The sequence below is a fragment of the Haliotis cracherodii genome, unplaced genomic scaffold, assembly GCF_022045235.1.
Source record: "Haliotis cracherodii isolate W230 unplaced genomic scaffold, xgHalCrac1.p SCAF_27, whole genome shotgun sequence".
Lineage (NCBI taxonomy): Eukaryota > Metazoa > Mollusca > Gastropoda > Lepetellida > Haliotidae > Haliotis > Haliotis cracherodii.
Window position 1 is genome coordinate 457676 of NW_027266283.1, and position 17852 is coordinate 475527.

Consider the following 17852-nt stretch of genomic DNA (forward strand, 5'->3'; position numbering starts at 1 on the left):
CGGCCTTTTGTTTGCAAGAAACGTTCCTTAAAACTACAGATAATTTTGATTTACGACAATATGATTCCTACCAGGGGATAAAGCAACTGGGGGATCTTCTGTTATGGTGAGGCAAGGCATCATTCACAGTCCTGTTCCTCTCCATACCCCTCTTCAGGCTGTAGCAGTACGTATAACATTGAATATTGTTTTTACTTTGTGTTCTTTGTATGTCCCTCCAACGTACTCTCTCCGACAGTCTGATCTTCAGGCACTGTATGACCAACTCCCTAAGCCCTGTGTTCTCATGGGAGATCTGAATGGCCATAACCCACTTTGGGGTAGTAATGACAGCAATTCCAAAGGTAAATTATTGGAGGATTTTTTCATTGATAACGACTTATGTATTTTCAATGATGGTTCTGAAACGTATCTCCATCCTGCAACTGGAACGTATTCTTGTCTGGACTTGTCAGTTGTTGATTCTGATTTACTAAGTGAATTTGAATGGTCAGTCCACGATGACCTTTGTGGGAGTGACCATTTTCCTACTGTCTTAAAATCTGTGACACCATCTGATGTATCTCCGTCATCGAGATGGAATTTTACTAAGGCCAACTGGGCTTCATATGAAATACTTTGTACTAACACACTAAAACCTGAAAAGTTTCTCAATGTTCCTGACCCTATACAACTTTTCTCTGGCGAACTGAATAAAATAGCTGAAGAATGTATCCCGAAGTCCTCCGCAAATCCTCACATTCGAAAACCATGGTTTACCAACGACTGCAAACAAGCTAGGAAGGCAAGGAAAAAGGCTGAAAAGTACTTCCGCCGCCATCCTATGGTCCATAATCTAAATAAATTCAAAATTGTAAATGCTAAAACCAGGCGTACTTTTAAACAAAACAAACGCCAATCTTGGCAAATTTATGTTTCCAAAATTAATTCACGTACGCCGATGTCCAAGGTGTGGAACATGATTCAGATAATTAGGGGTACGGGTAATAAATCAAGCATTCATCATCTTAAAAATGGCGATCAGTTGTTAACTGATAATTCAGATATTGCAAACAAACTGGGTGAAACTGTAGCTGAGCATTCTTCCTCGTCTAACTATGTACCTAAATTTCAAAAATATAAAAAGCAGCAGGAACAGAAACCTATTAAACTTAATTCAGATAACGGGGAAGATTATAATGAAGTCTTTTCCATTCATGAGCTCCATACTGCCCTTGGGCAAGCTCATGATACTGCTTCAGGGGCTGATAACATACATTATCAACTCCTGAAACATTTACCAGAATCATGTTTGAAAACCTTACTTTTCATATTTGATGATATATGTACCTCTTGAAAATTTCCTTCTTCGTGGCGTGATGCCATTGTTGTTCCTATACCGAAACCTCGACAGGATCATACCGATCCATCAAATTATAGACCAATTTCATGAACTAGTTGCGTTTGCAAAACCATGGAACGCATGGTCAATAATAGATTAACATGGTACTTAGAATCCAATAATTTAATTACAAATATGCAATGTGGATTCCGTAAAAATCGTAGTACCATTGACCATTTAGTTAGATTGGAGTCATTCGTTAAGAATGCCATTGTTAACAAACAGCATGCAGTGTCTATCTTTTTCGATCTGGAAAAAGCATATGACACTACATTGAAGCATGGCATTTTAAAAGATTTACATGACTTTGGATTGCGAGGCCGTTTGCCTCAATTTATATCCAAGTTTTTATCCGACAGACAATTTCAGGTCCGTGTGGGTTCTACCCTGTCTGATCATTATACTCAGGATCAGGGTGTCCCACAAGGCAGTATTCTGTCTGTCACACTGTTTAGTATAAAAATAAATAGCCTGTCTAAGGTTTTAAACGATTCCATTGATGGATCTTTATTCGTGGATGATTTTAATAGTTCCTGTCGTGGTAAAAATATGAATACTATTGAAAGGCAACTACAATTATGCCTAAACAAAATCCAAAAGTGGTCATTAGAACATGGTTTTAGATTTTCAAAATCTAAAACTAATTGTATACATTTTTGTAGACAGTACAAGCCTCACAAGGACCCAAATCTAGTTTTAGATGGCACTCCTATTCAAGTTGTAAAGGAGGCCAAGTTCTCAGGCATTATTTTTGACCATCATTTAACCTTTTTGCCACATATCAAATATTTAAAGAATAAATGCCTGAAGGCACTTGACCTGTTGAAAGTTGTCTCCAATGCAAAGTGGGGAGGGGATCAGAAAACTCTCCTCCAACTGTACAGAGCTCTCATACGCTCTAAACTGGATTATGGCTCCATCATTTATGGTGGAGCTTGCAAAAGTAACTTAAAACTGCTTGATTCTATCCACCATCAAGGACTCAGGCTTTGCCTGGGTGCCTTCCGAACATCTCCTGTATCTAGTCTGTATGTTGAAGCTGATGAGCCATCCCTTAAAGACCGCCGCCTAAAATTATCTTTACAATACATCACAAAACTATATTCAAATCAATCAAATCCTGCATATGACTGCGTTTTTCATCCTCACCATGTAGACCTCTATCATAAGAAACCGTCGCTTGTTCCACCCCTTGGATCCAGAACCCTATCATCCAGATTACCAAATGACAGTTTATAATTATAGAATTATTTAATGATCTTGCTACTAGCCAGTATGACATCGTCATTTGTTGGTTACCCAGCCATGTTTGTATCTTTGGTAACACAATGGCCGATGCTGCTGCAAAAGAAGCACTCAACAAATCTGTGACACCACTTCTCATCCCATATACTGATTATAAACCTGTAATCAGATCTTACATCCGAGATTTAATGCAGCAGAAGTGGGACGCCCAAGTAGGTATCAATAAATTACATGAAATTAAACCAAATATCGGTTATACCTACTGGGGCTGTCAGTCCAGATTTGAAGAGGTCATTATGCGACGATTTCGTATTGGCCATTCAAGATATACGCAGGAATATTTATTGAAAGGTGAGGATCCTCCGTATTGTATCCCTTGTGATGAAAGAATCACGGTCAAGCATGTCCTGCTTGACTGTATTGATTTTTTCATCACAAGGGATAAATATTTCAGTGTTAAAACGGTCAAGGACCTTTTTAATGACGTTAATTATCGTTTAATATTATGCTTTTTAAAAGAAATAGAACTGTTTCATAAATTTTGATGTATTTAGGATATTCTTTTATAAATTGGTAGTGCTTATTTGAGATTGTTAGTGGCTGTACCCTTGAGGGGGGTTGAAGTAACGTAAAATTATTGTCCCCCTAAAAGGGTATGTAAGTCCCACATCATTCGAAGTATTTGTATGCATGCCAGAATTTTAAAGAGTAGTATTTTCGTCATTTTAACTTCAGGCTTAACTGGTATACAATCACCAGTGACTGAAGGGATGATATAAATCCTGCCGGGGTCCATGCAGGAAGCAAAGGCGCTGTAAGTCCACATGGTCCCTGGTATGGTGATCTCCCTTTAGTTACTGACGATCTCAAGCCCATTTTTATATCTAACTCAATCTTTCTTCTTTTTAATGTGCCTCGACTAGTTTTAAATCTAATCTGTGATATGCTAGTTATCGTACTGTCCTTCGATGACAGGTTTTTATACAGTTTAAATATATGCATTATTTATGACCAACTTCTCGTCACGATATGGCTGCAATATTGCCGATGTGACGTTAAATGTTAACTCACTCACTCACTCACTCACTTTAAAGCTACGAGACCGCTGTTAAACGCGAAAGAATGCTACCTGGTCAGGTAACAGAAATGTCGATTTGCGAAACGTTATGTTATTCCCTATGAGGGCAAACATATCGATATTCATAAAAATCATATGTGCCCCAGTGTCATATCACGTCACGAGACAACAGTGTATTGTTTCAGTGGGGGAAGGCTCCTATGTGCCGTGTGCCGGGAGCCACAAAGAGGTGCCAGTAAGCGTGAACCCAGGGGAGAGTTAAGTTACATAGACTTGCGGCAAGTCTCCCTCGCCAGATCCCTTATTACGAGGCTGTAGAAATACGGGACGCCCCCAGCTCACCATCTGTCTCCAGAACTCTCACGCCGACTTCTTGATATTTTTTCAGTGTTCAGTACATTTTAATATCAAAATACATTTAGTGTTTGTCAGAAGAGTTAGTTACATATTTAATCAATTCTAAGTCGATTAAATGGTTCGTTTACGGTTGACGAAATTACATAACCATAGTGTCATTGCCAAACCCTTTAGTTCAATTCTAATTGATCAAGACTGCACAATATCGGGGGAAATCATCATTACATCACCATTTTTTTGGTACCGTTAACGAAGGCAAAAAATATTGCATTAGTGTGTCACACCATGTATGACGAACAATACCCAATACATTACTAAAAATACAACATCTGGCCGATTCAAATGACGGGATTGCTAATTGTAACAACCTGTAAATACCTCCTATGGTCGTTGAGACGCCAATTATGCATTTCATATCGACGTGCGACGAGGGGGTTAAGAAAAGTAGAACTTGACATTAAATTAATGTACAAGCTTTTCAACTACTACGTATATAAAATTAGATATATGGAAGCTACATCTTTCCAAAAATCTAAGACCAGAGTAAGATTGAATATCTTCAACAGTATCACAATAACAGAATTTACAAAAATCGTTTTTTAAGTGGACTTTTTATTTATATTTCTGTTTAAGTATTTTTAACAATCCTATTTCGTAAAAATGATTTCTTAGGTATGTTTTTTTAAACCTACATTTGTAGGTTTGTGGGTAGGTAGGCTGTCAGATCAAGACAGTGCCTTCTCACGTCAGCAAATTCCGACCCTCTTTGATGTTATTGTTAGAAATCGGGGAATTCGTAATTCGAATTGATAACGCAATCACGCAGCATGCGGACGTTCATTAGGAAATGAAGGACTATTGGCTTGGTGGTGTTCATACAGGCGTGGTCACCCGCTACTAACAATATTAACAATTTATTCATACAGTAATATTTACTAAACGTGAGTTATTAAGAATGAAACTTATTGATAACGATGAGTGTTCTATGTGACATACTCACAAAGAAAATATTTTTCATGTTTATATCGAATGTCATGTTGTTAAGAATTTTTGGTCAGATTTCTGTATTTACTTGACTCATATCTTGCATAGAAAAATCCTTATAACTGACAACGAGCTCCTCTTTGGTACCTCTGATGTATTAATTAACCATTTGATTGTAGCTGCTAAAAGATTTATCTTTGTCCAGTGTATTAAGAATGAAAATGTTGACTTTGTTGCTTTTAAGAACACAATAAGAAGTATCTATGACGTTGAATATCATATTGCACGTAGAAAAAACGACTTCTCTGCCTTTAATAGAAAATGGGCTTTGTTTCCTCAAACTGCAAAATAACTTATTCACTTGATGTTTGCAACATAATTTGATGTACCATAAATACCGCATCTTCTTAATTGTATACATAAATATGCCTTATATCTGTACCATGATGTGGATTATGCCTTCTTCTGTACCATGATGTGGATTATGCCTTGGGCCTCCTCTGTACCATATCCTTTTGAGAAAGACCGATATTCATAAAGCTGTATTGCTTCCCGAGTGCTTATGTATCCTGTGTAATGACTGAATAAAAATTTAAAAACCCCCAAAAAACAATATTAACCCGTGAAGCGCCGTGTTATAATTGGTCGTCAGCAACCCATGCATGTCATAAGAGGCGACTAACGGGATCGGGTGGTCAGCCTCGCTGACTTTGTTGATGTATGTCATCGTATCCCAGTTGTGTAGATCGATTCTCATTATGTTAATCACTGGATTGTCTGGTGCAGGTTCGATTATTTACATATAGCTAGAATACTGGTGAGTCTGGCGTTAAACAACAAACAAACAAAGTAGATCTCCAATCATCATTTATCACCATGCATTTAGCGTAGTCTACCGTGAGGACGAGCGCAGAATTCTCTGGAATGCCGAGAACACCGCAATCTATAAGTACAAAGCTTTGAAATTCATTTTGCCTCCAACATTTGAGTGAATTACCCTATCGCATCCGCATTGCGCATTCATGCAAGGGGCTCTTGACGTTCAATGTGTATTGTGTAGTGCTGTGGAAGATCTGCTTTAGACTTCATTAAGTCATTGTTTTGACATCCAGGCTTAATGAACGTTTTACTTTTTGTGGGGTCAAAAGTTAGTCTTATTTATACAGAGGTCCGTATTAGGAATATTATAACAGATGATAACACATGTAAATGGAAACAAAGTTCAAAGAAGTGTTATTATTAATCGTAGTACATTCGGCACAACTTATATCGCCTTGTATTACAAATGCTGATTAGTTAAAGTCCTGTCTCGACAGATTCCAGTGTGCCCGGTAATATTTGTAAATGCAATATGTGTGAACAAAATATGTCCATATTAGGTATAAGGTAGCTCAGTGTCTCAATCAAGTTTTGGCACCTCACGCCGAAACTGCCGAGCTCGATTCCTTTCATCAGGGTAATGTTTCGAATGAAGCCCATTCCTGCAGCCAGCCGACGCCGTGATGTAGCCGTTGAAGCGTATAACACCATACACGTGTATTAAGTGCACTTATAAACTTATTTCAAAAAATATTTTCACCTTCCTTAACTATTTAGGCAGAAAATAACGTAAAAGGAATCGCTCTGTACCCTGTTTGGATAATTATATAGCTTCCCTTTAAGACGGGGAGCTGTCTATGCAAATGTCTCTTTGGAAATAGCCTGAAAACTTAGTAGCACAACTGTGAGCCTGGCATTTTTCGCAATGAGAAGAAACTGTATGTGGTATACAATAAACCCAAGTCAACATTTTTTAACAAAATACATTATTTTTTAAATTTAATACAAATACCATTGAGAAATTCAAAATAGTAAATTGTGAGTAACCCGGGCAAACATGGATAAAATACACACATATATTTAAGAGAAAGTAATGTTAATAATTACAATGTACGTTTTTAATACCGAGGCAATTCTTCATAGTAATAAAAAGTATATCAAGGAGTATGTCTAATTATTGCCACTTGTAACATGGACGCTAACAACTATATTTAGTACTGAATTAATGCAGTATATATTGCAAATGTATCCTTATAATTTGGCCTGAACATTTTGTAATGTTTGATATTTTTCTAACATATTTGGTAGGAATTATTCGAAAGCCAATCCGGCATATGTACAATCGCAACATTGAGGCTCTTGATACTACATAAAGGAAGTGAGCAGAAAAATCCGCACGGCTTTATTCATTTAAGACACTAAAAATCCACATTAGTTTCTATGTAAAGGCGGTTTATTACGTCCAGAAGTGACACATCGACATTACCGGACCCTGTTTTTCGTTCTCTCGCCCACTTCACGGGCAGCACGTGCACGATGTGGTCGACAGATGGCCCCGCAAGCGGCGGTCAGCCAAGCGAGGTTGAGCGCTATGTACTTGGAGTTAAGTCCTTAATTAATTTTCTATTCTGTTTAATAATTACAGCTATTACGATATCAGTAAAAAATAACAGTGTTTACAGAACTTGTCTCCCACGAACCTGGTGGATTAAATAGCGTTACACGTATGCAGATTAGAGAGAGGGCGATTATACTGATTAACTTTCTTTACAAATTCGAAATAAGTGTTTATTCGATAGTTAATGTAAGCAATAACGTGATTTGATGTAAATCGTTCGTAACATTGCTCAAGGAAACGAATTACCCTCAGTTCTAGAAATAGATAGTACTGATGTAAAATACAAACACACATAAATATTTATATCAGGATTCAATTATTATTTAAAACCCTAACTACATTTTTGGCACAATGAAAGTGTAAACCTGTATGTTTGTTAATGTCCTCATTTGGGGGTATTCGTTCCGTTTATTTCAACCGACAACAGGTCTTTAAGTAACAATGTTTCTGAATGTTTGAAACCATTATGAAAAGAAAGCCATGATTCATATTCATTATTTTAGTAACTGAAGTTATCACAAATATATTTTGAAGTCTTCTTTCTAAAACTAACAAAATCCCAATTTGCTCATATTTCACGATAAAGAAAGAACAGTTTTGTTTAGATCGTGCTTCAGTTATGACCACGGATAACTTCAGCAATACCGGTCAGTTTCAAGGAAAAAGCGGTTCTAGTGGACATTTTTCATATCAGTACGTAACCGAACTGACAAATAAATCGCTTTTCACATACCGCGAGAGACAATAGCTTCATTACAGCACAACATTATACATTTATTCAATAGTGTAAGTGATAAAACTTTTAGAATTATCGATACATTTGTGGAAATATTATTTCGTTTGATCCGAGACAAATATCACAGACGGACTATGAACGATTTGTTTGTACTTTTATGACCTTGTATTCGTCTTACAATTATTTCAATATTTTTTTTCTTCCATAAACTTGCAGATTGAGAGCAACTTACTCGTATATGCATTCAAGATTATTTTTGGTACTATTAACGACCGTGCATGATATGAAAACGCTTCGAAGTTGTATTACAAACTATTTGTCATTCCAGATTTTTTTCATTGTACTTGTTACATATTATGTGCATTCAGATAACAATGTTTTATATGTCAATTAACAGTAGCGAAGATTAATGTTTTAATAATATAAAAGTGCACAGCAATTATAAAAGGCGAGTTTTAGTGGTCAGACAAAACACCTGATAGTGTAGATACTACTATTTCCATTTTTCAATATATAATTGTTATGAAAAGAATTTTAATTTGAACCGTACAGGAATTCACAGGAATTAAGAGTCGGCTCGGAAATTTAAACTAATGGTTTATATATTTTTCTCTAATATCAAACATTTTTAACAGGCCTGTGTAAGTTGTTAATATTTTTGGTATTTTTTACTTAATAATCGTTTGGATTTGTAAATTTCATACCCGAAAGCATTATTATACCATGTTCAGCACAATGTTCACGTCGCGTGTTTGTCATTGACTTAACTAAACGTACTATAAACAAATAAGAACACGGAGCATTGTTCAATTACATGGTTAAATTGAGTAATTGCATTCCTCAGTTGTTGAGGTAAAATTAAATTACAATGTGGGATATTTTTTACTCGTCAATGGTGTGATTTACAGAGAAACGAGCACGTTGTTGGAGAGAGAGACTAGGTAAATAAAATATAGGTCTTGAGAACGCGGGCTTGTTTAACCCTGCTACAGCTGTGGCGGCACACGCGGGGATTTCAATTCGGATTTTCATTACTGCTTTTTACAGAAATGAAAAAGGACATAATTTTAGGGTATTAATTCTGAACATGAAGATATTTTTATATATTTAATGTGTCATATGACGCCTTTTCAGAGATATTAAATTTCTGAGCCGACTCTTAATATATAACAATTATATATTGAAAAATGAAAATAGTAGTATCTACACTATCAGGTGTTTTGTCTGACCACTAAAACTCGCCTTTTTTAATTGCTGTGCACTTTTATATTATTAAAACATTAATCTTCGCTACTATTAATTGACATATAAAACATTGTTATCTGAATGCACATAAAATGTCACAAGTACAATGAAAAAAATCTGGAATGACAAATAGTTTGTAATACAACTTCGAAGCGTTTTCATATCATGCACTGTCGTTAATAGTACCAAAAATAATCTTGAATGCATATACGAGTAAGTTGCTCTCAATCTGCAAGTTTATGGAAGAAAAAAAATATTGAAATAATTGTAAGACGAATACAAGGTCATAAGAGTACAAACAAATCGTTCATAGTCCGTCTGTGATATTTGTCTCGGATCAAACGAAATAATATTTCCACAAATGTATCGATAATTCTAAAAGTTTTATCACTTACACTATTGAATAAATGTATAATGTTGTGCTGTAATGAAGCTATTGTCTCTCGCGGTATGTGAAAAGCGATTTATTTGTCAGTTCGGTTACTTACTGATATGACAAATGTACACTAGAACCGCTTTTTCCTTGAAACTGACCGGTATTGCTGAAGTTATCCGTGGTCATAACTGAAGCATGATCTAAACAAAACTGTTCTTTCTTTATCGTGAAATATGAGCAAATTGGGATTTTGTTAGATTGAGAAAGAAGACTTCAAAATATATTTGTGATAACTTCAGTGAATATGAATATGAATCATGGCTTTCTTTTCATAATGGTTTCAAACATTCAGAAACATTGTTACTTAAAGACCTGTTGTCGGTTGAAATAAACGGAACGAATACCCCCAAATGAGGACATTAACAAACATACAGGCTTTACACTTTCATTGTGTCAAAAATGTAGTTAGGGTTTTAAATAATAATTGAATCCTGATATAAATATTTATGTGTGTTTGTATTTTACATCAGTACTATCTATTTCTAGAACTGAGGGTTTCCTTGAGCAATGTTACGAACGATTTACATCAAATCACGTTATTGCTTACATTAACTAACGAATAAACACTTATTTCGAATTTGTAAAGAAAGTTAATCAGTGTAATCTCATGTAATATCAATTCAAATTGTGAAAAGACAACTGGGTAGTTTAATTTTCAGTAGGCAGCGTTGTGCGAAAGAAGAAAATACGCGACCATCTGTGTGAGATAGTCCATTCTCGCCCTCTCTCTAATTTGCATACGTGTAACGCTATTTAATCCACCAGGTTCGTGGGAGACAAGTTCTGTAAACACTGTTATTGTTTACTGATATCATAATAGCTGTAATTATTAAACAGAATAGAAAATTAATTAAGGACTTAACTCCAAGTACGTAGCGCTCAACCTCACTTGGCTGACCGCCGCTTGCGGGGCCATCTGTCGACCACATCGTGCACGTGCTGCCCGTGAAGTGGGCGAGAGAACGAAAAACAGGGTCCGGTAATGTCGATGTGTCACTTCTGGACGTAATAAACCGCCTTTACATAGAAACTGATGTGGATTTTTAGTGTCTTAAATGAATAAAGCCGTGCGGATTTTTCTGCTCACTTCCTTTATGTAGTATCAAGAGCCTCAATGTTGCGATTGTATATATGCCGGATTGGCTTCCGAATAGTTCCTACCAAATATGTTAGAAAAATATCAAACATTACAAAATGTTCAGGCCAAATTATAAGGATACATTTGCAATATATACTGCATTAATTCAGTACTAAATATAGTTGTTAGCGTCCATGTTGCAAGTGGCAATAATTAGACATACATGTATACTTTTTATTACTATGAAGAATTGCCTCGGTATTAAAAACGTACATTGTAATTATTAACATTACTTTCTTTTAAATATATATTTGTATTTTATCTATGTTTGCCCGGGTTACTCACAATTTACTATTTTGAATTTCTCAATGGTATTTGTATTAAATTAAAAAAATAATGTATTTTGTTAAAAAATGTTGACTTGGGTTTATTGAATACCACATACAGTTTCTTCTCATTGCGAAAAATGCTAGGCTCACAGATGTGCCACTAAGTTTTCAGGCTATTTCCAAAGAGACGTTTGCATAGACAGCTTCCCGTCTTAAAGGGAAGCTATATAGTTATCCAAACGGGGTACAGAGCGATTCCTTTTACGTTATTTTCTGCCTAAATAGTTAAGGAAGGTGAAAATATTTTTTGAAATAAGTTTATAAGTGCACTTAATACACGTGTATGGTGTTATACGCTTCAACGGCTACATCACGGCGTCGGCTGGCTGCAGGAATGGGCTTCATTCGAAACATTACCCTGATGAAAGGAATCGAGCTCGGCAGTTTCGGCGTGAGGTGCCAAAACTTGATTGAGACACTGAGCTACCTTATACCTAATATGGACATATTTTGTTCACACATATTGCATTTACAAATATTACCGCGCACACTAATCAGCATTTGTAATACAAGGCGATATAAGTTGTGCCGAATGTACTACGATTAATAATAACACTTCTTTGAACTTTGTTTCCATTTACATGTGTTATCATCTGTTATAATATTCCTAATACGGACCTCTGTATAAATAAGACTAACTTTTGACCCCACAAAAAGTAAAACGTTCATTAAGCCTGGATGTCAAAACAATGACTTAATGAAGTCTAAAGCAGATCTTCCACTGCACTACACAATACACATTGAACGTCAAGAGCCCCTTGCATGAATGCACAATGCGGATGCGATAGGTAATTCTCTCAAATGTTGGAGGCAAAATGAATTTCAAAGCTTTGTACTTATAGATTGCGGTGTTCTCGGCATTCCAGAGAATTCTGCGCTCGTCCTCACGGTAGACTACGCTAAATGCATGGTGATAAATGATGATTGGAGATCTGCATTTGTTTGTTTGTTGTTTAACGCCAGACTCACCAGTATTCTAGCTATATGACGGCGTCTATAAATGATCGAACCTGCACCAGACAATCCAGTGATTAACATAATGAGAATCGATCTACACAATTGGGATACGATGACATACATCAACTAAGTCAGCGTGGCTGACCACCCGATCCCGTTAGTCGCCTCTTACGACATGCATGGGTTGCTGACGACCAATTATAACACGGCGCTTCACGGGTTAATATTGTTAGTAGCGGGTGACCACTCCTGCATGAACACCACCAAGCCAATAGTCCTTCATTTCCTAATGAACGTCCGCATGCCGCGTGATTGCGTTATCAATTCGAATTACGAATTCCCCGATTTCTAACAATAACATCAAAGAGGGTCGGAAATTGCTGACGTGAGAAGGCACTGTCTTGATCTGACAGCCTACCTACCCATAAACGTACTAATGTAGGTTTAAAAAAACATACCTAAGAAATCATTTTTACGAAACAGGATTGTTAAAAATACATAAACAAAAATATAAATAAAAAGTCCACTTAAAAAACGATTTTTGTGAATTCTGTGATTGTGATACTGTTGAAGATTTAATGTCAAGTTCTACTTTTCTTAACCCCCTCGCCGCACGTCGATATGAAATGCATAATTGGCGTCTCAACGACCATAGGAGGTATTTACAGGTTGTTCAATTAGCAATTACCGTCATTTGAATCGGCCAGATGTTGTATTTTTAGTAATGTATTGGGTATTGTTCGTCATACATGATGTGACACACTAATGCAATATTTTTTGCCTTCGTTAACGGTACCAAAAAACTGGTGATGTAATGATGATTTCCCCCGATATTGTGCAGTCTTGATCAATTAGAATTGAACTAAAGGGTTTGGCAATGACACTATGGTTATGTAATTTCGTCAACCGTAAACGAACCATTTAATCGACTTAGAATTGATTAAATATGTAACTAACTCTTCTGACAAACACTAAATGTATTTTGATATTAAAATGTACTGAACACTGAAAAAATATCAAGAAGTCGGCGTGAGAGTTCTGGAGACAGATGGTGAGCTGGGGGCGTCCCGTATTTCTACAGCCTCGTAATAAGGGATCTGGCGAGGGAGACTTGCCGCCAGTCTATGTAACTTAACTCTCCCCTGGGTTCACGCTTACTGGCACCTCTTTGTGGCTCCCGGCACACGGCACATAGGAGCCTTCCCCCACTGAAACAATACACTGTTGTCTCGTGACGTGATATGACACTGGGGCACATATGATTTTTATGAATACCGATATGTTTGCCGATACATTTGTATTCACCATCAAAATATGCTTGAAACGATGAGATGCGGTATGTGGTTCATCCCCACCGTCTAACTTCTTCACTTTCAGGAAGACACTTACAACAACCATCCTTAGTCTCAAAAACCAACAGACGACTATCCTAAAGCAGACGAACTTTTTTCTTATTCGCATCTAAGCCGTTGAAGACGAGGGAACCGCTAGCAGACGACGAGCACCTGTGTCAACACCTTCACTCCGCTTGTATCAATACCATCCTTTGTCCCCATTGTTACCACATCTTTAGGGAGGTTGCAACGATCTAACGCACATCCAAGTACCCCTCTCCATTGTACACTGGCTCGCGCTTCATCGCTTTCCTTTGAAATTGGGAGGTAAATGCTATAGTTGTCATGAACTACTAAGTTTTCCTCTACTGACGTCATTACTGGAGATTCGAACATGCCATCGCAAGACCTCGCTGAAGACCTATTCTACCCCAGATCTTGACGGGTCTTGAGAGGGAAGTGTCTATTGAGTTGTCCCACATAGATGTAGCTGGACAGCGTAGATGAACAAACGATCGCACCCCCAAAAGTTGGAGAGATATGACAATCGGTACTGGAAGAAAAGATGCAGATAATCGTCGTGAAAGTTGTTAGAATACCAAACTTACTCCCCCTGTACATTAAATAGAGTCGAGGTATTCAGGCAGTCATTATTATTTAAATACGGGTAAATGCTTTTAAAGCTTTACAATTTATTGACATCCTTAAAAAGGCTATACAAAATGTTCGATGTCTCATATAAGGTATGCGCCCCTCATGGTTTATTCTCCCTGTAGTGTTTTATTGTAAGATAAACAACTCCCACTCGTCGTTTATTTCTTAAATATTAGATCAATTTTACATGTGTATATATTTTCGACAGATACATGTCAATTCACGATATATGAATAGAAAGAAAATTTCCCCTGGTGTATCAATGTTGAATTGATGGATGTTACTGAAGAGCAGTAAGGGAAAACTTTATTTAACAAATCCTTTGTAAAAGGATCCATTCGTACAATCCGTTACAATCCAGTACACACAGCTGCTCACAGCTGCAATTCATACTGTCATAACTCGTCAAAACATCAAGCTATCTGTACGGACATTATGACGTCACTTGCTTGTCATGTCACAAATGATCCCGACCTCGCTTTGGATCACTCAAAGTCTTAGGGAGGTCACAAGGTAGATCTAATTGTTTAACACAAATATGTCACCGATAATACGCCTTTATAACTTGTGAACTTGTCACACTAAATACATTACAAGTGTCTGAATTTGACCGTTAGAAAACTGAACGTTCGTGTACACCCGGTCTTTTTGTGTACATGATCGTTTATATATAATTCAGCTCGTCATCTCTGCATGACCCACGAGTAATAAACACTTGTTTGCAAGCGTCACGGAAGAAACCATGCGTAAAATGTGGAGATTTTACAGGCTCCTCCCACCTGAAAGGAGATCATCCCTTATTTTTAACTCTGCAAAAGTCACACGAAATCTCAATAGTGAATATGGTTTTACGTCGCTTTTATCAATATTCACATTACACCACGGCATCGGACACGAAGGTAGGGGACGCGTGAAGATCTTCAGCAACCCATGCTTGCTGCAAAAGGCGACTATGCTTGACGTAAGATGCAACTAATGGGATTGAGTGGTTAGGCTCGCTGACTTGGTTGATGCATGTCATCATATCCTAATTGCGTTGATCGATGCTCATGTCAATCACTGGATTGTCTTGTCCAGACGGTTATTTGCAGACCGCCGTAGCTGGAGTATTGCTGAGTGCGGCGAGTAACAACAAACAAACAAACAAACCAATGTAGGTTGTCAAACCCGGGTATCGGCGTGACGATAGATTTTCCGTCCAAGGCACTGCATAGCCCGCAAATCTCCAGATCAGACACATGAGGTGCCGTGCATGTGTTAATATGTGGTGTTTTGGTTTCACGCTTCATTGCTATTCAGACTCATTGATAGATTAGATGTCAGGGCTATATCACGCCTCATGTATACATCATAAGATTCGGAGTGTTAACATGGATGGGGTTTGGTTGCTAAACATATCTACGCTACGCATTCGTGACTAAAAAACCCTTTATATCCAAATATAAGATCACTACGTGATAAATGGCAAAGAACATTGAAGAACGAAGCGTGGTTTATCTTCGATAAAACGTCATGACGTCATTTTTAGAGATTCGAACATGCCCTCGCAACTACTGACGTCGTAGATTGGACGACGTGATTTTTAGAGAGGGAAGTGTCGAGTGAGTTGTTCCCCATAACTGTAGCTGGGCAACGCCGAAAAAAGCCATGGCCGAACGTTCCCATCTAAACATGGGAGAGATATGACAATGGGTATTGGGAGAAAAGGTACAGATACCTACCGTGAGAATATCCTTGAAATACCAAACAAAACCCAACATGTTCATAAAATTGACTTGGCCGACATTACCTTCAAATTGTCTTCAAGGAAACATCATTGTTTACATACCGGTAAATATTTGTTGAGCGTGTACATTTTACTGGGTGAGTGAGTGAATCACATCGGCGATATTTCAGCCATATCGTGACTAAATCGAGACAGCAAAAATACATACAATGTTATTATAAAACCTGTCGTGAAAGGACAGTAAAATAATTAGATTATCATAGATGTATATTTTAAAACTAGTATTGAACCATAAAAAAATATCAACATAAATAACAATATAGTATAAAAACGGGGCTAGGGATCGCCAGCAATTAAATACATTTTACTGACATCCTCAAAGAGGCTGTGCATCATGTTGATATCTCATACAAGAAATAAACAGCTCATGGTCGTTGTTTCTCGTACAAACTAAGATGCTTCACTAACAGATCAAAGGCGCCGAATGTACGATGGTGTTTTAGCTTATGCGGATGACATTGTTATACTGACTGAAAATGAAGAAGACCTTAAGACTGTACACGACTTATTAAGCACTGTGGGTACAATAAAATGAGTATCAGTCAAGAGAAGCCTAAGGTAGCAACAGATCCCAGGACTGAATCTCTCTTCATGTGTGGGCACTTGGAACTATGTGACTCGTATCATCACCTGGGACAACTACTAACGGAACACTGGAACGATATCATGGCCAAGACCACAGTAAAATAGGACGTAGCTGTTTAATTGAATTTAAGGTGAAAAATATACATACATATTAAATATTTCTTTGAATGACACGCAGTATACAATCAACTGATGTCTTTTCACAAAAAACAGCAACATGTCGATCCCAGGGTTAGAATTGGTCTCCAGCAATCTATGCCTGTTGTAAGAGGTAACTAAATGGGTCAGGTTGTCAGGCCCAGTGACTTGCTTGATTGCGTGTCATCCTGCCCGATTGGCTTAGGACGTTGTTCACATAAGGAGTCACTGGTTGGTCTGGATTAACGTGTCAATGATTCACCTCCGTTGCAACCGGAGACTGTCTTTCGTTATAATAAGCTATGCTTTCCATTAATGTAAACAAGGCAGTTTCTGCCCCAGCCCCTGTCCTAAATCAAAATTGAAAGGGGTGGGAGGAGCCTATAGATTTGATTGTCCACCCTTCAATTCTATTCAACAGGAATCTTTCGAACAGTTTACTTAATGCAGGAATGAGGGTAATACCTCTGTTGTAAGAGAGGCCGTCTTTACATTTACCATGGCCTTTATGGATGGGTGAACCTCTTACCAACATTAAACTTTTTAGTACTTACACATGAGAAACAATTTCATTATAGAATGTAACAATTTTTTGAATAATAGATCTACCAGAGTATTTGAAATGTTAATTAACTATGCCATCGGGACCAGGCGAGGGTTCCGCTATTTAGTCGTTTTATAGTCGTCAATAACTCATCAGATGTGAAAGGACATAACAGCTTGGAACTAACGTCACTATCCCCTTGGTCATTACACGAATCATTTTCAATCTGTTCCATGTGACTATAAACATAATCAGTAAAATCTGAGTTACAATTTGCATCATAATTTGGAATTGACGAATCCTTGAAATATTTGGAAAACAGATTACAAATTCCTTCATGTGTGTTACATGACTCATTACAAGCAAGCGTCTGGGTTTGTTCCTTCTTTCTTTTGGTTACTCTAAAGTCCTCTGCTGCTTCATATATTTCCTGAAACCTTTCGTCTTTCAGCTTTTGTCTGGTAAGACGATGCTGCTTCCTAAAGATA

At 37.3% G+C, this 17852-nt stretch overlaps 1 pseudogene; it reads right to left on the reverse strand.

Annotated features, from left to right (window-relative positions):
* LOC139473118 (serine/threonine-protein phosphatase 6 regulatory ankyrin repeat subunit A-like) overlaps positions 1-17852 on the reverse strand; it is a 76754-nt pseudogene that overhangs the window by 42980 nt on the left and 15922 nt on the right.